Source organism: Pseudophryne corroboree, chromosome 7 (genome assembly GCF_028390025.1).
Source record: "Pseudophryne corroboree isolate aPseCor3 chromosome 7, aPseCor3.hap2, whole genome shotgun sequence".
NCBI lineage: Eukaryota > Metazoa > Chordata > Amphibia > Anura > Myobatrachidae > Pseudophryne > Pseudophryne corroboree.
Window position 1 is genome coordinate 511,442,545 of NC_086450.1, and position 15,828 is coordinate 511,458,372.

Genomic DNA, 15,828 nt, shown 5'->3' on the forward strand with positions numbered 1-15,828 from the left:
CCCCCTCCCTCCTCCTTATGCTGAGTACAGGGGAGGAGGGAAGGGGAGAGCATTATAGTGCTGGCGGGCTAGTGCCCACCAGCAAATGCTAGGGATGGCCATCGGTGGGTTATCAATCGATGGTCACCCTCGATGGATAACATCGATGGTCAGTAGCCATCCCTAGCTACCCCTAGGCAATGAGCATTCCCTGTGGCAACGAGCATGGATCCCAGAGCATAAAATCCCTGCAACGCGCATGAAACCCCTGGCAACGCGCATGAAACCCCTGGCAACGCGCAGGTAAAAATATCTAAACTGGCACTGTGGGGGAATCTCTAGCACTGTGGGGGCATATCAGGCACCATGGGGGCATGTGTATCTGGCAATGTGGGGGCATATCTGGCAACGTGGGGGAATATGTGTATCTGGCACTGTGGGGGCATATCTAGCAATGGGGGGGCATATCTGGCACCATGGGGAATATGTGTATCTGGTAGTGTGGGGGCATATCTAGCACTGTTGGGGCATGTGTATCTGGCAATGTGAGGGCATATCTGGCACTGCGGGGGCATATGTGTATCTGGCACCGTGGGGGCATATCTAGCACTGTGGGGGCGTATCTGGCACTGTGGGGGCATATGTGTATCTGGCACCGTGGGGGCATATCTAGCACTGTGGGGGCATATCTGGCACTTTGGGGGCATATGTGTATCTGGCACCCCCTGCGACGTCTCTCAGCACACCATCACCTACCCCGTGTCGTCTCTGAGCACACCATCACCTCCCCCTGCATCGTCTCTCAGCACACCATCACCCCCCACTGCAACGTCTCTCAGCACACCATCACCTCCCCCTGCGACGTCTCTCAGCACACCATCACCTCCCCCTGCGACATCTCTCAGCACACTATCACCTACCCCTGCGACGTCTCTCAGCACACCCTCACCTACCCCTGCGACGTCTCTCAGCACACCATCACCTCCACCTGCGACATCTCTAAGCACACTATCACCTCCCCGTGCGACATCTCTCAGCACACTATCACCTACCCCTGCGACGTCTCTCAGCACACCCTCACCTACCCCTGCGACGTCTCTCAGCACACCATCACCTCCTCCTGCGACGTCTCTCAGCACACCATCACCTCCCCCTGCGACGTCTCTCAGCACACCATCACCTCCCCCTGTGACGTCTCTCAGCACACCATCACCTCCCCCTGTGACGTCTCTCAGCACACCATCACCTCCCCCTGCAACATCTCTCAGCACACTATCACCTACCCCTGCGACGTCTCTCAGCACACCATCATCTCCCTCTGCGACGTCTCTCAGCACACCATCACCTCCCCCTGTGACATCTCTCAGCACACTATCACCTACTCCTGCGACGTCTCTCAGCACACCATCATCTCCCCCCTACATCGTCTTTAAGCACACCATCACCTCCCCCTGCGACGTCTCTCAGCACACCATCACCTCCCCCTGCATCATCACTCAGCACACCATCACCTCCCCCTGCGACGTCTCTCAGCACACCCTCACCTACCCCTGCGACGTCTCTCAGCACACCATCACCTCCCCCTGCGACGTCTCTCAGCACACTATCACCTACCCCTGCAACATCTCTCAGCACACTATCACCTACCCCTGCGACGTCTATCAGCACACCATCACCTACCCCTGCAACATCTCTCAGCACACCATCACCTACCCCTGCGACATCTCTCAGCACACCATCACCTACCCCTGCGACATCTCTCAGCACGCCATCACCTCCCCCTGCGATATCTCTCAGCACACCATCACCTCCCCCTGCGACGTCTCTCAGCACACCATCACCTCCCCCTGCGACATCTCTCAGCACACTATCACCTCCCCCTGCGACATCTCTCAGCACACCATCACCTCCCCCTGCGACATCTCTCAGCACACTATCACCTCCCCCTGCGACATCTCTCAGCACACTATCACCTCCCCCTGCGACATCTCTCAGCACACTATCACCTCCCCCTGCGACATCTCTCAGCACACCATCACCTCCCCCTGCGACGTCTCTCAGCACACCATCACCTCCCCCTGCGACATCTCTCAGCACACTATCACCTCCCCCTGCGACATCTCTCAGCACACTATCACCTCCCCCTGTGATATCTCTCAGCACACTATCACATACCCCTGCGACGTCTCTCAGCACACCATCATCTCCCCTCTACATCGTCTTTCAGCACACCATCACCCCCCCCCCCCCTGCAACGTCTCTCAGCACGCCATCACCTCCCCCTGCATCATCACTCAGCACACCATCATAGAAACATAGAATTTGACGGCAGATAAGAACCACTTGGCCCATCTAGTCTGCCCCTTTTTTATTTTATCCTTTAGGCAATCTCAACCCTTTTTTAACCTTAATTCTTTGTAAGGATATTCATATGCCTGTCCCAAGCATGTTTAAATTGCCCTACAGTCTTAGCCTCTACCACCTCTGATGGGAGGCTATTCCACTTATCCACTACCCTTTCTGTGAAGTAATTTTTCCTTAAATTTCCCCTGAACCCCCCCCCCCCTCCAGTCTCAATGTATGCCCTCGAGTTCTAATACTTCTTTTCTTTTGAAGAATGTTTCCCTTCTGAACTTTGTTAAGACCCTTGATATATTTGAAAGTTTCTATCATGTCCCCCCTTTCCCTTCTCTCCTCCAAACTATGGCCCTCATTCCGAGTTGTTCGCTCGGTAATTTTCTTCGCATCGCAGCGATTTTCCGCTAATTGCGCATGCGCAATGTTCGCACTGCGACTGCGCCAAAGTAAATTTGCTAAGAAGTTTGGTATTTTACTCACAGCATTACGAGGTTTTTTCTTCGTTCTGGTGATCGGAGTGTGATTGACAGGAAGTGGGTGTTTCTGGGCGGAAACTGGCCGTTTTATGGGAGTGTGTGAAAAAACGCTGCCGTTTCTGGGGAAAACGCGAGAGTGGCTGGAGAAACGGGGGAGTGTCTGGGCGAACGCTGGGTGTGTTTGTGACGTCAAACCAGGAACGACAAGCACTGAACTGATCGCACTGGAAGAGTAAGTCTCGAGCTACTCAGAAACTGCACAGAAAAATCTTTTCGCAATATTGCGAATACTTTGTTCGCAATTCTGCTAAGCTAAGATACACTCCCAGAGGGCGGCGGCTTAGCGTGTGTACTGCTGCGAAAAGCGGCTAGCGAGCGAGCAACTCGGAATGAGGGCCTATACATGTTAAGATCTTTTAGCCTTTCCGGGTAAGTTTTGTGATGTAGGCCATGCACCATTTTAGTTGCCCTTCTTTGTGCCCTTCTTTGTAATGACCTAGGTAGGCTTGAGAAATGGTCAAGAACGTGGCAACTACAGTTTAATGCTAAAAAATGCAAAATCATGCACTTGGGTCTCAAAAACCCAAAGGCTAATGTATTTATATCCTTCTGGAGATAGGGTCTCCAGAACTGGACACAGTATTCCAGGTGGGGCCGTACCAATGACCTATACAGTGGCATTATCACTTCTTTTTTCCTGCTACTGATTCCTCTCCCTATGCAACCAAGCATCTGACTTGCCTTTCTCATTGCTTTGTTGCATTGCTTTCCTGCCTTCAAGTCACTTTAAATAGTGACTCCTAAATCTCTTTCCTCCTCAGTAGTTTCCATTATAGTACCCTTGATACTATATTTAGCCTTTGGGTTTTTGAGACCCAAGTGCATGATTTTGCATTTTTTAGCATTAAACTGTAGTTGCCACGTTCTTGACCATTTCTCAAGCCTACCTAGGTCATTAATCATTTGTTTTACCCCTCCCGGTGTGTCTACCCTGTTGCATATCTTTGTATCATCTGCAAAAAGGCATACCTTCCCTTCAATACCATCTGCAATGTCACCAACAAAGATATTAAAGAGAACTGGACCAAGTACAGATCCTTGGGGTACTCCACTGGTAACATTTCCCTCCATAGATTGCACTCCATTAACTACGACTGTCTGTTTCCTGTCCTGCAACCAGGTTCTTATCCATTTAACTGATTTATAATTCACCCCCAGGCTTTCAAGTTTATTTAGCAGTCTGCGATGTGGGACAGTGTCAAATGCCTTACTAAAGTCTAGATCTGCTACATCTACAGCTCCCCCTTGATCTATTATTTTCGTCACAGAGTCAAAAAAGTCAATAAGATTTGTTTGGCATGATCTCCCACCAGTAAATCCATGCTGTTTTGGATCCTGTAAGTTGTTTGATTTAAGATATTCCACTACTCTTTCTTTTAATAGTTTTTCCATTACTTTCCCTACTACTGATGTAAGGCTTACTGGTCTGTAGTTACTTGCTTCTTCCTTGCTTCCACTTTTGTGCAGTGGAACTACATTTGCTCTTTTCCAGTCCTCTGGAATAGCACCTGTATTTAGTGACTGGTTAAATAATTCTGTCAAAGGTGTAACCAGCACATCTTTTAGCTCTTTGAGTATCCTTGGGTGTATCCCATCTGGTCCCATTGATTTATCCACTTTTAGTTTTGAAAGTTCTGTTCGGACCTTCTCCTCTGTAAATGTATTTTCATCTACTTTATTTTTATGAATGTCCTTGCAACTTAACTGTGGCCCCATCCCTTCTTCTGTAGTAAATACTGAGCAAAAATAATTATTTAGGTGATCTGCTATTGCCTTGTCTCCCTCCACCAAATGCTCACTCTCTGTCTTAAGTCTTATTATTCCTCCATTTGATTTTCTCCTTTCACTTATATACTTAAAAAAAAGTTTTGCCCCCTTTATCTACCGACTGGGCCATTTTCTCCTCAGCTTCTGCCTTTGCACGTCTGATCACTTTCTTTGCATCCTTCCGTCTGTCAAGATACACCTCTTTGTCGTTATTATTTTGAGTCTGTTTGTATTTCCTAAAAGCCATCTTTTTTGCTTTCACACTAGTTGATACTTCTTTTGTGAACCACACTGGCTTCCTTTTCCTGGTGCTTTTCCTAACCCTTTTGATACAAAGGTCTGTTGACCTTAGTATTGCACTTTTCAGTTTTTCCCACCTCTCCTGCACTCCTTCCAAGTTCTTCCAGTCCACCAATGAATCACTTAAACATCTCCCCATTTTAGCAAAGTCAGCATTTCTAAAATCCAACACCTTTGTTTTTGTGTGACAGGAGTTGTATCCTGTCTTTATACTAAACCATACTGCTTGATGATCACTGGATCCCAGGTGCTCACCCACATATATATCAGATATCCTATCACCATTTGTAAGAATCAAATCTAATATTGAGTCTTTGCGAGTGGGCTCCCCCTGCGACGTCTCTCAGCACACCATCACCTCCCCCTGCGACGTCTCTCAGCACACCATCACCTCCCCCTGCGACGTCTCTCAGCACACCATCACCTACCCCTGCGATGTCTCTCAGCACACTATCACCTACCCCTGCGATGTCTCTCAGCACACCATCACCTACCCCTGCAACATCTCTCAGCACACCATCAACTCCCCCTGCGACGTCTCTCAGCACACCATCACCTCCCCCTGCAACATCTCTCAGCACACTATCACCTACCCCTGCAACATCTCTCAGCACACCATCACCTACCCCTGCGACATCTCTCAGCACACCATCACCTACCCCTGCGACATCTCTCAGCACGCCATCACCTCCCCCTGCGATGTCTCTCAGCACACCATCACCTCCCCCTGCGACTTCTCTCAGCACACCATCACCTCCCCCTGCGACACATCTCTCAGCACACTATCACCTCCCCCTGCGACATCTCTCAGCACACTATCACCTCCCTCTGTGATATCTCTCAGCACACTATCACCTACCCCTGCGACGTCTCTCAGCACACCATCATCTCCCCCCTACATCGTCTTTCAGCACACCATCACCCACCCCCTGCGATGTCTCTCAGCACACTATCACCTAACCCATGCGACGTCTCTCAGCACACCATCACCAACCCCTGCAACATCTCTCAGCACACCATCACCTACCCCTGCAACATCTCTCAGCACACCATCACCTACCCCTGCGACATCTCTCAGCACACCATCACCTCCCCCTGCGACATCTCTCAGCACACCATCACCTCCCCCTGCGACATCTCTCAGCACACTATCACCTACCCCTGCGACGTCTCTCAGCACACCATCATCTCCCCCCTACATCGTCTTTCAGCACACCATCACCTCCCCCTGCGACATCTCTCAGCACACCATGACCTACCCCCTGTATCATCTCTCAGCACACCATCACCTACCCCTGCATCATCTGTCAGCACACCATCACCTACCCCCTGCATCGTCTTCAGCACACCATCACCTCTCCCTGCATCATCTCTCAGCATACCATCACCTACCCCGTGTCGTCTCTGAGCACACCATCACCTCCCCCTGCAACGTCTCTCAGCACACCATCACCTCCCTCTGCATCGTCTCTCAGCACACCATCATCTCCCCATGCAACGTCTCTCAGCAGACCATCACCTCCACCTGCGACATCTCTCACCACACTATCACCTCCCCGTGCGACATCTCTCAGCACACAATCACCTACCCCTGCGACGTCTCTCAGCACACCATCACCTCCCCCTGCGACGTCTCTCAGCACACCATCACCTCCCCCTGCAGCATCTCTCAGCACACTATCACCTACCCCTGCGACGTCTCTCAGCACACCATCATCTTCCTCTGCGACGTCTCTCAGCACACCATCACCTCCCCCTGCGACGTCTCTCAGCACACCATCACCTCCCCATGCAACATCTCTCAGCACACTATCACCTACCCCAGCGACATCTCTCAGCACACCATCACCTCCCCCTGCGACGTCTCTCAGCACACCATCACCTCCCCCTGTGACATCTCTCAGCACACTATCACCTAACCCTGCGACGTCTCTCAGCACACCATCATCTCCCCCCTACATCGTCTTTAAGCACACCATCACCTCCCCCTGCGACGTCTCTCAGCACACCATCACCTCCCCCTGCATCATCACTCAGCACACCATCACCTCCCCCTGCGACGTCTCTCAGCACACCATCACCTCCCCCTGCGACGTCTCTCAGCACACTATCACCTAGCCCTGCAACATCTCTCAGCACACTATCACCTACCCCTGCGACGTCTCTCAGCACACCATCACCTACCCCTGCAACATCTCTCAGCACACCATCACCTACCCCTGCGACATCTCTCAGCACACCATCACCTACCCCTGCAACATCTCTCAGCACGCCATCACCTCCCCCTGCGATGTCTCTCAGCACACCATCACCTCCCCCTGCGACGTCTCTCAGCACACCATCACCTCCCACTGCGACATCTCTCAGCACACTATCACCTCCCCCTGCGACATCTCTCAGCACACTATCACCTCCCCCTGTGACATCTCTCAGCACACTATCACCTACCTATGCGACGTCTCTCAGCACACCATCATCTCCCCCTACATCGTCTTTCAGCACACCATCACCCCCCCCCGCGACATCTCTCAGCACGCCATCACCTCCCCCTGCGATGTCTCTCAGCACACCATCACCTCCCCCTGCGACGTCTCTCAGCACACCATCATCTCCCTCTGCGACGTCTCTCAGCACACCATCACCTCCCCCTGCGACGTCTCTCAGCACACCATCACCTCCCCCTGTGACATCTCTCAGCACACTATCACCTAACTCTGCGACGTCTCTCAGCACACCATCATCTCCCCCCTACATCGTCTTTAAGCACACCATCACCTCCCCCTGCGACGTCTCTCAGCACACCATCACCTCTCCCTGCATCATCACTCAGCACACTATCACCTACCCCTGCAACATCTCTCAGCACACTATCACCTAACCCATGCGACGTCTCTCAGCACACCATCACCTACCCCTGCAACATCTCTCAGCACACCATCACCTACCCCTGCGACATCTCTCAGCACACCATCACCTACCCCTGCGACATCTCTCAGCACACCATCACCTCCCCCTGCGACATCTCTCAGCACACCATCACCTCCCCCTGCGACATCTCTCAGCACACTATCACCTACCCCTGCGACGTCTCTCAGCACACCATCATCTCCCCCCTACATCGTCTTTCAGCACACCATCACCTCCCCCTGCGACGTCTCTCAGCACACCATCACCTCCCCCTGCGACGTCTCTCAGCACACTATCACCTAGCCCTGCAACATCTCTCAGCACACTATCACCTACCCCTGCGACGTCTCTCAGCACACCATCACCTACCCCTGCAACATCTCTCAGCACACCATCACCTACCCCTGCGACATCTCTCAGCACACCATCACCTACCCCTGCGACGTCTCTCAGCACACCATCATCTCCCTCTGCGACGTCTCTCAGCACACCATCACCTCCCCCTGCGACGTCTCTCAGCACACTATCACCTCCCCCTGCGACATCTCTCAGCACACTATCACCTCCCCCTGTGATATCTCTCAGCACACTATCACCTCCCCCTGCGACGTCTCTCAGCACACCATCACCTCCCCCTGCGACGTCTCTCATCACACCATCACCACCCCCTGCGACGTCTCTCAGCACACCATCACCTACCCCTGCAAAGTCTCTCAGCACAACATCACCTCCCCCTGCGACATCTCTCTGCACACCATCACCTCCCCCTGCAAAGTCTCTCAGCACACCATCACCTCCCCCTGCGACATCTCTCTGCACACCATCACCTACCCCTGCATTGTCTCTCAGCACACCATCACCTCCTCCTGCGACATCTCTCAGCACACTATCACCTACCCCTGCGACGTCTCTCAGCACACCATCACCTACCCCTGCGACATCTCTCAGCACACCATCACCTCCCCCTGTGACATCTCTCAGCACACTATCACCCACCCCTGCGACGTCTCTCAGCACACCATCACCTCCCCCTGCGACATCTCTCAGCACACTATCACCTACCCCTGCGACGTCTCTCAGCACACCATCACCTCCCCCTGTGACATCTCTCAGCACACTATCACCTACCCCTGCGACGTCTCTCAGTACACCATCACCTACCCCTGCGACATCTCTCAGCACACCATCACCTACCCTTGCGACGTCTCTCAGCACACCATCATCTCCCCCCTACATCGTCTTTCAGCACACCATCAACTCACCCTGCGACGTCTCTCAGCACACCATCACCTCCCCCTGCATCATCACTCAGCACACCATCACCTCCCCCTGCGACGTCTCTCAGCACACCATCACCTCCCCCTGTGACATTTCTCAGCACACTATCACCTACCCCTGCGACGTCTCTCAGCACACCATCACCTCCCCGTGCGACATCTCTCAGCACACTATCACCTCCCCCTGCGACGTCTCTCAGCACACCATCACCTCCCCCTGCGACATCTCTCAGCACACCATCATCTCCCTCTGCGACGTCTCTCAGCACACCATCACCTCCCCCTGCGACGTCTCTCAGCACACCATCACCTCCCCCTGTGACATCTCTCAGCACACTATCACCTACCCCTGCGACGTCTCTCAGCACACTATCACCTACCCCTGCGACGTCTCTCAGCACACCATCATCTCCCCCCTACATCGTCTTTCAGCACACCATCACCTCCCCCTGCGACGTCTCTCAGCACGCCATCACCTCCCCCTGCATCATCACTCAGCACGCCATCACCTCCCCCTGCGATGTCTCTCAGCACACCATCACCTCCCCCTGCGACGTCTCTCAGCACACCATCATCTCCCTCTGCGACGTCTCTCAGCACACCATCACCTCCCCCTGCGACGTCTCTCAGCACACCATCACCTCCCCCTGTGACATCTCTCAGCACACTATCACCTAACCCTGCGACGTCTCTCAGCACACCATCATCTCCCCCCTACATCGTCTTTAAGCACACCATCACCTCCCCCTGCGATGTCTCTCAGCACACCATCACCTCTCCCTGCATCATCACTCAGCACACTATCACCTACCCCTGCAACATCTCTCAGCACACTATCACATAACCCATGCGACGTCTCTCAGCACACCATCACCTACCCCTGCAACATGTCTCAGCACACCATCACCTACCCCTGCGACATCTCTCAGCACACCATCACCTACCCCTGCGACATCTCTCAGCACACCATCACCTCCCCCTGCGACATCTCTCAGCACACCATCACCTCCCCCTGCATCATCACTCAGCACGCCATCACCTCCCCCTGCGATGTCTCTCAGCACACCATCACCTCCCCCTGCGACGTCTCTCAGCACACCATCATCTCCCTCTGCGACGTCTCTCAGCACACCATCACCTCCCCCTGCGACGTCTCTCAGCACACCATCATCTCCCCCCTACATCGTCTTTCAGCACACCATCACCTCCCCCTGCGACGTCTCTCAGCACACCATCACCTCCCCCTGCGACGTCTCTCAGCACACTATCACCTAGCCCTGCAACATCTCTCAGCACACTATCACCTACCCCTGCGACTTCTCTCAGCACACCATCACCTACCCCTGCAACATCTCTCAGCACACCATCACCTACCCCTGCGACATCTCTCAGCACACCATCACCTACCCCTGCGACGTCTCTCAGCACACCATCATCTCCCTCTGCGACGTCTCTCAGCACACCATCACCTCCCCCTGCGACGTCTCTCAGCACACTATCACCTCCCCCTGCGACATCTCTCAGCACACTATCACCTCCCCCTGTGATATCTCTCAGCACACTATCACCTCCCCCTGCGACGTCTCTCAGCACACCATCACCTCCCCCTGCGACGTCTCTCATCACACCATCACCACCCCCTTCGACGTCTCTCAGCACACCATCACCTACCCCTGCAAAGTCTCTCAGCACAACATCACCTCCCCCTGCGACATCTCTCTGCACACCATCACCTCCCCCTGCGACATCTCTCTGCACACCATCACCTACCCCTGCGACATCTCTCTGCACACCATCACCTACCCCTGCATTGTCTCTCAGCACACCATCACCTCCCCCTGCGACATCTCTCAGCACACTATCACCTACCCCTGCGACGTCTCTCAGCACACCATCACCTACCCCTGCGACATCTCTCAGCACACCATCACCTCCCCCTGTGACATCTCTCAGCACACTATCACCCACCCCTGCGACGTCTCTCAGCACACCATCACCTCCCCCTGCGACATCTCTCAGCACACTATCACCTACCCCTGTGACGTCTCTCAGCACACCATCACCTCCCCCTGTGACATCTCTCAGCACACTATCACCCCTGCGACGTCTCTCAGCACACCATCACCTACCCCTGCGACATCTCTCAGCACACCATCACCTACCCTTGCGACGTCTCTCAGCACACCATCATCTCCCCCCTACATCGTCTTTCAGCACACCATCAACTCACCCTGCGACGTCTATCAGCACACCATCACCTCCCCCTGCATCATCACTCAGCACACCATCACCTCCCCCTGCGACGTCTCTCAGCACACCATCACCTCCCCCTGTGACATTTCTCAGCACACTATCACCTACCCCTGCGACGTCTCTCAGCACACCATCACCTCCCCGTGCGACATCTCTCAGCACACTATCACCTACCCCTGCGACGTCTCTCAGCACACCATCACCTCCCCCTGTGACATCTCTCAGCACACTATCACCTACCCCTGCAACGTCTCTCAGCACACTATCACCTACCCCTGCGACATCTCTCAGCACACCATCACCTCCCACCTACATCGTCTTTCAGCACACCATCACCTACCCGTGCAACATCTCTCAGCACACTATCACCTACCCCTGCACAGTCTCTCAGCACACCATCACCTCCCCTGCGACATCTCTCAGCACACCATCACCTCCCCCTGTGACATCTCTCAGCACACCATCACCTCTCCCTGTGACGTCTCTCAGCACACTATCACCTACCCCTGCGACATCTCTCAGCACACCATCATCTCCTCCCTACATCGTCTTTCAGCACACCATCACCTCCCCCTGCGACGTCTCTCAGCACACCATCACCACCACCTGTGACATCTCTGAGCACGCCATCACCTCCCCCTGTGACATCTCTCAGCACCCCATCACCTCCCCGTGACATCTCTCAGCACACCATCATCTCCCCCCTACATCGTGTTTCAGCACACCATCACCTCCCCCTGCGACATCTCTCAGCACACCATCACCTCCCCCTGCGACATCTCTCAGCACACTATCACCTACCCCTGCAACGTCTCTCAGCACACCATCACCTCCCCCTGCGACATCTCTCAGCACACTATCACCTACCCCTGCAACGTCTCTCAGCACACCATCACCTCCCCCTGTGACATCTCTCAGCACACTATCACCTACCCCTGCGACGTCTCTCAGCACACCATCACCTACCCCTGCGACGTCTCTCAGCACACCATCACCTCCCCCTGCGACATCTCTCTGCACACCATCACCTCTCCCTGCATCATCTCTCAGCACACTATCACCTACCCCTGCGACGTCTCTCAGCACACCATCACCTCTCCCTGCATCATCTCTCAGCACACTATCACCTACCCCTGCGACGTCTCTCAGCACACCATCACCTCCCCCTGCATCATTTCTCAGCACGCCATCATCTACCCCTGCGACATCTCTCAGCACACCATCACCTCCCCTGCGACATCTCTCAGCACACCATCACCTCCCCCTGTGACATCTCTCAGCACACCATCACCTCTCCCTGTGACGTCTCTCAGCACACTATCACCTACCCCTGCGACATCTCTCAGCACACCATCATCTCCTCCCTACATCGTCTTTAAGCACACCATCACCTCCCCCTGCGACGTCTCTCAGCACACCATCACCACCACCTGTGACATCTCTGAGCACGCCATCACCTCCCCCTGTGACATCTCTCAGCACCCCATCACCTCCCCGTGACATCTCTCAGCACACCATCATCTCCCCCCTACATCGTGTTTCAGCACACCATCACCTCCCCCTGCGACATCTCTCAGCACACCATCACCTCCCCCTGCGACATCTCTCAGCACACTATCACCTACCCCTGCAACGTCTCTCAGCACACCATCACCTCCCCCTGCGACATCTCTCAGCACACTATCACCTACCCCTGCAACGTCTCTCAGCACACCATCACCTCCCCCTGTGACATCTCTCAGCACACTATCACCTACCCCTGCGACGTCTCTCAGCACACCATCACCTACCCCTGCAACGTCTCTCAGCACACCATCACCTCCCCCTGCGACATCTCTCTGCACACTATCACCTACCCCTGCAACATCTCTCAGCACACCATCACCTCTCCCTGCATCATCTCTCAGCACACTATCACCTACCCCTGCGACGTCTCTCAGCACACCATCACCTCTCCCTGCATCATCTCTCAGCACACTATCACCTACCCCTGCGACGTCTCTCAGCACACCATCACCTCCCCCTGCATCGTCTCTCAGCACACCATCACCTCCCCCTGCATCATTTCTCAGCACGCCATCATCTACCCCTGCGACATCTCTCAGCACACTATCACCTACCCCTGCGACATCTCTCAGCACACTATCACCTACCCCTGCAACATCTCTCAGCACACCATAACCTACCCCTGCGACGTCTCTCAGCACACCATCACCTACCCCTGCAACATCTCTCAGCACACCATCACATTCTATGTCTCTGTGTCTCCCCTCCCCTTCATTTTGTCTCAGTGTGTCTCCCCCCTTCATTCTGTGTCTATTTGTGCGTCTCCCCCTCTTTTTCTATGTCTCTTAGTGTCTCTCTGTCTCCCCTTCAATATCTGTCAGTGTGTGTCCCCTTCGATGGGCACGATTCAATTCGATGACAGTTGAATAGCGCTATTCAATACAGCGCAGTGGTAAGTCGGAGAATGCCCATTCTCCCAGACTAAACAGGGTGTTTTGTCGGGAGAACCGACATTCTCCGACTTATGTAACCGGTGCAATTCTGTTTCTGTCGCGCTAAGGGCGGAAATCAGCATCACGCTGGCACTTCTGTCGGATTTCTGCTCGCACCCCTCTCTCTCCCCCTCTATGTCTCTCAGTGTCTCTCTCTCCCCACTTCTATGTCTCTCAGTGTCTCTCTCTCTCTCCTCCTTCTATGTCTCTCTCTCCCCACCTTCTATGTCTCTCAGTGTCTCACTCCCCACCTTCTATGTCTCTCAGTGTCTCTCTCCACATTCTGTCTCTCAGTGTCTCCCCCCCTTGTATGTCTCTCAGTGTCTCCCCCCCTTGTATGTCTCTCAGTGTCTCACTCCCCACCTTCTATGTCTCTCAGTGTCTCCCCCCCTTCTATGTCTCTGTGTTTCTCTCTCCCCCTTCTATGTCTCTCAGTGTGTCTCTCTCCTCCCTTCTGTCTCCCAGTGTCTCTCCACCTTCTATGTCTCTCAGTGTTTCTCCCCCCCCTTCTATGTCTCTCAGTGTCTCTCTCTCTCCCCCTTCTATGTCTCTCTCCCTCCCTTCTATGTCCCTCAGTGTCTCTCTCTCCTCCTTCTATGTCTATCAGTATCTCCTCCCTTCCATGTCTCTCTCCCTCCCTTCCATGTCTCTCAGTGTCTCTCTCTCTCCCTCCCTTCTATGTCCCTCAGTGTTTCTCTCTCCCCCTTCCATGTCTCTCAGTGTTTCTCTCTCCCCATTCCATGTCTCTCAGTGTTTCTCTCTCCCCCTTCCATGTCTCTCAGTGTCTCTCTCTCCCTCCCTTCTATGTCCCTCAGTGTTTCTCTCTCCCCATTCCATGTCTCTCAGTGTTTCTCTCTCCCCCTTCCATGTCTCTCAGTGTTTCTCTCTCCCCATTCCATGTCTCTCAGTGTTTCTCTCTCCCCCTTCCATGTCTCTCAGTGTTTCTCTCTCCCTCTTCCATGACTCTCAGTGTCTCCCCCCCACACCCCTTCTATGTCTCTGTGTCTCTCTCTCCCTCCCTTCTATGTCTCTCAGTGTGGGCAGGATGTACTAAGCTCTCCTGCCGCGGAATCTCCCCTCTCTGCGTTTCCATTACCTGCTGCACGGTAACTGCTCTCCTTCCTCTGGCCGGCGCTGCCCTTCGCTCCCCGTAGGTCTCTCATCTCCCCTTCCGCATCTGAATCCCCATCGCCGCAGCCACTCTGCTTTCCGCGTTGACTCAACCGCACTCCCCCTTTCCTATTCTCTGTCATTTCTGTGTGCACCTGACGGGATGCTGTGCTAAATGCAGGAGCACAAGAGAATCTCTGCCCCCCCCCCCCCCCTCCTCCACCTTCTATGTCTCTCAGTGTCTGTCCTCTTCCCCATGCCTCTCAGTGTGTTTCTTCTTCCACTCCCCTTCCCCCTTCAAATAATATAACTGGGTCAGCTCTCTCTCTCCCCCTCCCCCTTCCCTTTTACCTCAAGGGACTCGGGAGCCGGTGGGGTGAGGCGGCTGGGAGCCTGGATCGGTGGACCTGGAGCCGGCGAGGTGGCTGGGATCCAGGATCTGAGGGGGCTGGGAGCCGCTATCTGAGCACCAGGCTGGCGGGGTGCGACGGCTGGGAGCTGGCGGAGGGGCAGCGGGCTGATAAAACAGGGAGCGTGACACATCGTGGTCACGCTCCCTGCAGTAAGAGGAAAGATGCCGGGTGGAGGGCGGAGCAGGAGACTGGTGGAGCTCCGGCGGGCCGCAGCGGTGGTGAGCGTAATGGTGCACAATGGGGCGAGCAGGCCGTGCAGGTGCCGGTAACTCCCCTCATCTGTTGGGCCTGCCATGGCGCCTAGGGCACGTGCCCTGCTCGCCCCGTGCTAGTTACGCCTCTGCTCGGAGGTCACCATACCGACAGGGCTGTTGAGAGCCACGCGGGGCCCCGGTAAAGGGGGCGTGGCTTAAAAAGGGGCGTTCTAAAA

At 54.4% G+C, this 15,828-nt stretch overlaps 1 long non-coding RNA gene across 1 annotated transcript in view; it reads left to right on the forward strand.

Annotated features, from left to right (window-relative positions):
- Positions 1–15,828, forward strand: part of LOC134945899 (uncharacterized) — a 116,747-nt gene that overhangs the window by 95,036 nt on the left and 5,883 nt on the right. The window lies entirely within an intron of this gene.